General features: G+C 42.5%; 1 long non-coding RNA gene across 2 annotated transcripts in view; it reads right to left on the reverse strand.

The window, feature by feature from the left end:
• The window catches only part of LOC140708651 (uncharacterized), a 33,549-nt gene that overhangs the window by 7,687 nt on the left and 18,534 nt on the right, over nt 1-7,328 (reverse strand). Inside the window, exon 3 of one of the 2 annotated variants that reach the window (XR_012088804.1) lies at nt 6,708-6,989. The exons of the other annotated variant lie outside the window; for it this stretch is intronic. This is a non-coding gene — a long non-coding RNA (uncharacterized lncRNA). Of the gene's footprint in view, nt 1-6,707; nt 6,990-7,328 lie in introns of those variants that run through there. 2 annotated transcript variants of the gene reach the window in all.

The following is a 7,328-nucleotide window of genomic DNA, read 5'->3' on the forward strand; positions in this document are numbered from 1 at the left end:
ATTTTTAGTAGAGACGGGGTTTCACTATACTGGCCAGGCTGGTCTCAAACTCCTGACCTCAAGTGATCCGCTTGCCTTGGCCTCCCAAAGTGCTGGGATTACAGGCATGAGGCACCGTACCTGGTCAAATGCACCTTTTTATTGCCTATACAGGGCAGATAGCTCTCCCTGCCATCCCCCAACTGGATGTGCTACTACCAAGGTCCAAGTTGGTTAGGGGCAGGTCTCCTGACTCCTACATTTCTTTTCTTCTTCTTCTTCCTTCTTCCTTCTTCCTTCCTCCTCCTCCTCCTCCTCCTCCTCCTTCTCCTCCTCCTCCTCCTCGTCTTCCTCCTCCTCCTCCTCCTCCTCCTTCTCCTTCTCCTCCTTCTCCTTCTCCTTCTCCTTCTCCTTCTCCTTCTCCTTCTCCTTCTCCTTCTCCTCCTTCTCCTTCTCCTTCTCCTTCTCCTTCTCCTTCTCCTTCTCCTTCTCCTTCTCCTTCTCCTTCTCCTTCTCCTTCTCCTTCTTCTTCTTCTTCTTCTTCTTCTTCTTCTTCTTCTTCTTCTTCTTCTTCTTTCTCCTTCTTTCTCCTTCTCCTTCTTCTCCTTCTCCTCCTCCTCCTCCTTCTCCTCCTTCTCTTCTCCTCCTTCTCCTCCTCCTCCTTCTCCTTCTCCTTCTCCTTCTCCTTCTTCTCCTCCTTCTCCTTCTTCTCCTCCTTCTCCTTCTTCTCCTTCTCCTCCTTCTCCTTCTTCTTCTCCTCCTCCTTCTCCTCCTCCTCCTTCTCCTCCTCCTTCTCCTCCTCCTCCTTCTCCTCCTCCTTCTCCTCCTTCTCCTTCTCCTTCTTCTCCTTCTTCTCCTCCTTCTTCTCCTCCTTCTCCTTCTTCTCCTTCTCCTTCTTCTCCTCCTTCTCCTTCTCCTTCTTCTCCTCCTTCTCCTTCTTCTCCTCCTTCTCCTTCTTCTCCTCCTTCTCCTCCTTCTCCTTCTCCTTCCTCTCCTCCTTCTCCTTCTCCTTCTTCTCCTCCTTCTCCTTCTTCTTTTCCTTCTCCTCCTTCTCCTTCTCCTCCTTTTCCTTCTTCTCCTTCTTCTCCTTCTCCTCCTTCTCCTTCTCCTTCCTCCTCCTCCTCCCCCTCCTCCTCCTCTTCTTCTTCTTCTTTCTTCTTCTTCTTCTTTCTTCTTTCTTTCTTCTTTCTTCTTTAATAAATAACCGAGTCTTAGGTTTTATTACAGCAACAGAAAGCAGACTGACACTGTCATGACACGTCCTTTATGAACTTCATCCCAATCTCCGTATCTATTCTATGGCTTTTGTGCCAAGTTTTTAGAATGTACTAAGTCCTTCAAGATGAGAAAGCAGAGAGAATATGTAGCAAGTTCTAGACCCACAGATGATTTATAAACATTGGTTCACTGTTGAATGAAATTACTAGAGTACCCTTGGAAAGTTTGCATTATTAGAAATTTTCAGAATAAGGCCGGGCACAGTGGCTCACGCCTGTAATCCCAGCACTCTGGGAGGCCAAGTCAGCTGGATCACCTGAGGTCAGGAGTTCGAAACCAGACTAGTCAACAGGGTGAAACCCCATCTCTACTAAAAATACAAAAATCAACCGGGCATGGTGGTGCACGTTTGTATCCTACCTACTCAGGAGGCTGAGGCAGGAGAATTGCTTGAACCTGGAAGACAGAGGTTGCAGTGAGCCTAGATCATGCCACTGCACTCCAGCCTGGGCAATAGAGTGAGACTCCGTCTCAAAAAAAAAAAAAAAAGGAAATTTTTGGAATAAATTTCAATTGCTCTTTTCCAAATACATTACTTTTGGCTCCTTTCTGAATGCTAATGGTAATGTTATGTACTCGTATATGTTGGTATTGGAAGTGGGTTATAGTGAGGTGCCCCCCGAGAGCTCAGAAATAAGTTGCTCCTGTGGGAGTTAAGTAAGTAAAATCCACTCTCCTACTGAATACTACTAATTGTATAGTGGAGTAAAATTAAAGGACTTTTAATAAATGCATGGATGAAACAATGCTGTAAAAGAAGTCAGGAGGAAGGACTTGTCCTACCATATATTAAGGTATAGTATAAAGCTGCAATAAACAGAGTATGGCATTGGCATAAGAATGGAAAGAATTATAGAACATAATGGAGAGTTTCTAGCCTGGGCAACATAGTGAGACCACATCTCTACAAAAAATTTAAAAATTAGCTGGGTGCAGTGGCACACACCTGTGGTCCCAGCTACTCAGGAGGCTGAGGTGGGAGGATCATTTGAGCCCAGGAGGTTGAGGCCACAGTGAGCTGTGTTCACACCATCATACTCCAGCCTGGGTGACACAGCAAGATCCTGTCTCAAAAAACAAAAAATCCCGAATAGTCCAAAAATCATACCAAAGCATAAAGTTTGGGAATTAAGAATGTAAAACTTCTTTACTGCAAACAATGCCTGAACAAGGATAAAGTCAACAAACGAGGTGGAAATAATTGCAATATATTGTATAAACAAAAAGTTTATATACCTAATATACAGAGAGTTCTAATAACCTGTAAGAAAAAGACAAACACCTTAATAGAAAAATAGACAAAGAACAATTCACAAAAGAAGCTGTACAGATGGCCAATTAGCATATTAAAAGATGTTCAGTTTAACTTGTAATTAAAGAAATGCAAATTAAAACACGGTTGTTTTTCACCTCACTGCAGAGGACAAGTATTGATAATATCTAAGGTTGCTGAGAGTATGGAGAAATAGACATCTTCATTCTCTATGTTGGGTATAAATTGGTACTACCTCTCTGGAGGATATTTGTCAGTATGTATTTTAAATGTGATTATTTTTTGACCCAGAAACTCCATTTAGACCAGTATGACATAGATTTTATTGTACATATGAATCACCTGAGGGTCTTGTTAAACTACTGATTCTGACGAAGTAGGTCCAAGGTGGGGCCCAAGCTCCTGCAGGTCTAACAAGCTCCCAGGTGGTTCTGATGACTCTGGTCCCTGGACCACACTTTGAGTAGAGAGGATTTAGAGAACTTTATACCCTGGTTGCACATTAGAACCATCTGAGGCATTTTAAAAAAATACCGATGCTCAAGCCTTACCCCCAAATTATTTGATTCATTTTGTCTGAGGTGGAGGCATGGGCTTTGAAAGATCTACAGGTGATTCTAATGTGCAGCCAGGATTTAGAGCTATTATCCTGAGGAGAAAATTGAACTATACACAAATATATATTTATAGAAATGTATGTTTATTGCAACATTGTTTATAATATTGAAAAATTAGAAACAACCCAAATGAGGTGGGCTACTCAGTAGGCTGAGGCAGGAGAATCACTTGAGCTCAGAAGCTTTGAGGCTTTAGTGTGCTGTGCTCAGGCCTGTGAGTAGACACTGCACTCCAGCCTGGGCACCATAGCAAGAAAAAAAAAGAAACAACCTAACGTCCAGCAGTAAAGGACTCATTTAAAACATTCTGGAACAACCGTAAGTAGGTTAATTAGAAATTACATCATAGATACAGACTTATTGACAGAAAGGTATTCATACCATGTTATGGAATAATGCTGGTACTAGGATGCTGGGAAGTTTATAATGGGACTATGTAAATTTATAAATAAATATATACTGTAAATGCATAGAAAGATATGTGGAAAGATGCTTATTAAAATAGTAAAGGGGTCCTCTTAGATGATTTCAACTTTTTATAATTATTTATAAAGCTGTCTAATTTTTAAAACTATTTATTTATTTATTTGATAGAGATGGGGTTGCCCATGTTGCCCAGGCTGGTCTCGAACTCTTGAGCTAAAGTGATCCGCCCACCTCAGCCTCCCAAAGTGTTGGGGTTACAGGCTGGGCCACCGCACCTAGCCAAAGCTGTTTTCATTTTGGGGAATAGAAAGGGTTTAGAAATATTTAAAACTGGCTGGGCACTGTGGCTCACACCTGTAATCCCAGCACTTTAGGAGGCCAAGGTGGGTGGATTATCTGAGGTCACAAGGTTGACACGAGCCTTACTAACATGGTGAAACTCCATCTCTACTAAAATACAAGAAAATTAGCTAGGCGTGGTGGTACGCACCTGTAATCCCAGCTACTTGGAAGGCTGAGGCAGGAGAATCGCTTGAACCCAGGAGGCAGAGGTTGCAGTGAGCTGAATCGTGCCACTGCACTCCAGCCTGGGCGACGGAGTAAGACTCTTATCTCAGAAGAAAAAAAAAAAGGAAAAAGAAATACTTATAACTTAGGCCAAGTGCAGTGGTTTACACCTGTAATCCCAGCACTTTGGGAGGCCGAGGTGGGTGGATCACTTGAGGTTAAGAGTTTGAGACTAGCTTGGCCAACATGGCGAAATCCCATCTCTACTAAAAATAACAAAAATTAGCCAGGCATGGTGGTGTGTGCCTGTAATCCCAGCTACCTGGGAGGCTAAGGCATAAAAATTGCTTGAACCCAAGGAGGTGGAGGCTGCAGTGAGCCAAGATCGTGTCACTGCACTATAGCCTGGGCAACAGGGCAAGATTCTGTCTAAACAAAAATAAAATATTTAAAACGTAAATCAACAGGAGGCAGGACTAGAATATCACAATTAATAGCTAAACCTAATCAATTTTATTATAGCTCATTTGAGGAAAAACTGTTAACAGAAGAGAATGGGTCAGTGTAGAGCATAGAAAAATGAAGCTGGGGCCGGGATTACAGGATACAGGCTCATCCCTGTAATCCCAACACTTTGGGAGGCCAAGGTGGGCAGATCGCCTGAAGTCGGGAGTTTGAGACCAGCCTGACCAACATGGAGAAACCTCGTCTCTACTAAAAATACAAAATTAACCAGGTATGGTGGCACATGCCTGTAATCCCAGCTACTTGGGAGGCTGAGGCAGGAGAATCGCTTGAACCCGGGAGGCAGAGGTTGCAGTGAGCCAAGATCGCGCCATTGCACTCCAGCCTGGACAACAGCCTAGGCGGAGTTTATTTGAAACTCCATCTCAAATAAAGAAACAAACAAAAAAAGACATAAGAAAAATAAAAAAAGAAGAAAAATGAAGCTGACCATCCTATAATCTCAATGACCCTTCAGAGTTCATAATAGAATATTGAATATGGCAGAGTCTATGTCTAAAAGAGAGAGAGAGAGAAAGTGCATGTGAAAGGGAGAGAAGTTGACAGAGTCTCCTCTAAAATGGTCATCCAAATTGGAAAGTCACTCGTCAAGAGAGAACCGGAGTCCAGCTGATTGGACAGGTGACCGGATCATGAGAAAGGACATTAACATTTGTTATGTGACACCCATGTACCAGGCAGTGGTTTCCAGGTGAAGAAACCAAGTCCCATGAAAGTCAGGTAATTTCTCCTAGGTACATCACTAGTCATTTATGATGAAAACCAATGACTAACTCCAAATGCCTTCTTTCTTTCTTTTCTTTCTTTCCTTCCTTCTTTCCTTCCTTCCTTCCTTCCTTCCTTCCTTTTCTCTTTCTCTTTCTTTCTTTCTTTCTTTCTTTCTCTTTCTTTCTTTCTTTCTTTCTTTCTTTCTTTCTTTCTTTCTTTCTTTCTTTCTTTCTTTCTTTCTTTCTTTCTTTCTTTCTTTCTTTTCTTTCTTTCTTTCTTTCTTTCTTTCTTTCTTTCTTTCTTTCTTTTTCTTTCTTTCTCTCTCTCTTTTTCTTTCTTTCTTTTCCTTCTTTCTCTTTCTTTCTCTCTCTCTCTTTCTTTCTTTCTTTCTCTTTTTTTTTTTTTTTGAGATGGAGTCTTGCTCTGTTGCCCAGGCTGGAGTGCAGTGGCACAATCTCAGCTCACTGCAGCCTCCATCTCCCAGGTTCCAGCGATTCTCCTGCCTCAGCCTTGGGGGTAGCTGGGATTACAGGCACGTACCACCATGCCTGGCTAATATTTGTATTTTTAGTACAGTCGGGGTTTCACCATGTTGGCCAGGCTGGTCTCAAACTCCTGACCTCAGATGATCTGCCCACCTCAGCCTCCCAAAGTGCTGGGATTACAAACGTGAGCCACTGCACCCAGCCCAAATCCCTTTTATTTTCTTTTTATTTATATATATTTTTTTGAGATGGAGTTTTGCTCTTGTCACCCAGGCTGGAGTGCAATGGTGCAATCTCAACTCACTGCAACCTCCACCTCCCGGGTTCAAGCAATTCTCCTGCCTCAGCCTCCCGAGTAGCTGGGATTACAGGCACCTGCCACCATGCCTGGCTAATTTTTTGTATTTTTAGTAAAGACGGGGTTTCACCTTGCTGGCCAGGCTGGCCTCAAACTCCTGACCTCAGGCGATCCACCCGCCTTGGTCTCCCAAAGTGCTGGTATTATAGGCGTGAGCCACCTTGCCCGGCCCCAAATCACTTTTATTTATTTATTTATTTATTTATTTATTTACTATTTATTTATTTATTTATTTGAGATGAAGTTTCGCTCTTATTGCCCGGGCTGGAGTACAATGGCGCAATCTTTACTTAATGAAACTTCCGCCTCCCAGGTTCAAGCGACTCTCCTGCCTCAGCCTCCCAAGTAGCTGGGATTACAGGCATGCACCACAACACCCAGCTAATTTTGTATTTTTAGTAGAGATGGGGTTTCACTATGTTGGTCAGGCCATCTCAGACTCATGACCTCAGGTGATCCACCCACCTCGGCCTCCCAAAAGTGTTGGGATTACAAGTGTGAGCCACTGCACCTGGCAAATACCTTTATTAATAAAACACCAAACTCTCCTGGACCAAGAATGTGAGAATTTTATTATTTGAGCAACCTGGATTTTTACCCCAGGAGCAATGAAACCATCCATGAGACCTGGAAAAAGCTGAAGCTCTTTTTTTTTTTTTTCTTTTTTTTTTTTTTTACTTGTATACAGTACAGTTTCAAACAAAATTGGGACAACTTTGTACTTTGTACCTTATTAAAACTGGGGCTTACACAGTGTGTTTGGTTTGACCTTGTCTTCATAGGATCTTCTGACTGATTCCTTCTCCGGATAAGTCTCTGAGAATTTCTAGAATCTGGGGAGAGTAAAGGAGGGTCTGGAGCCTTCTCTATATACAAGGAAATCCCAGTTTTGTTAAAAACTTGCCAAAGGCTTGATGATATAACTCCAAAGAGAAATCCACAGATTCCTTTCAGGTACTTCTTTGGGATTCTGTAAAGAATTGTGACTGTACACTAGGATGTTTAATAGGAAGGAAACTCTTTCCTTTATGACATCACCAGACAGAGAGGTAGCTAAGGGGACTAGTTGAGACACTCTTAGAACAACAGCCACTTTTGTGGGAGCCCAAGAACAGCAGCTTTAAAACAGGGTAAATATTCAGGCATCATTAGGATCCTGAATACAAGCGAGC

This window comes from Chlorocebus sabaeus, chromosome 16 (assembly GCF_047675955.1).
Source record: "Chlorocebus sabaeus isolate Y175 chromosome 16, mChlSab1.0.hap1, whole genome shotgun sequence".
NCBI lineage: Eukaryota > Metazoa > Chordata > Mammalia > Primates > Cercopithecidae > Chlorocebus > Chlorocebus sabaeus.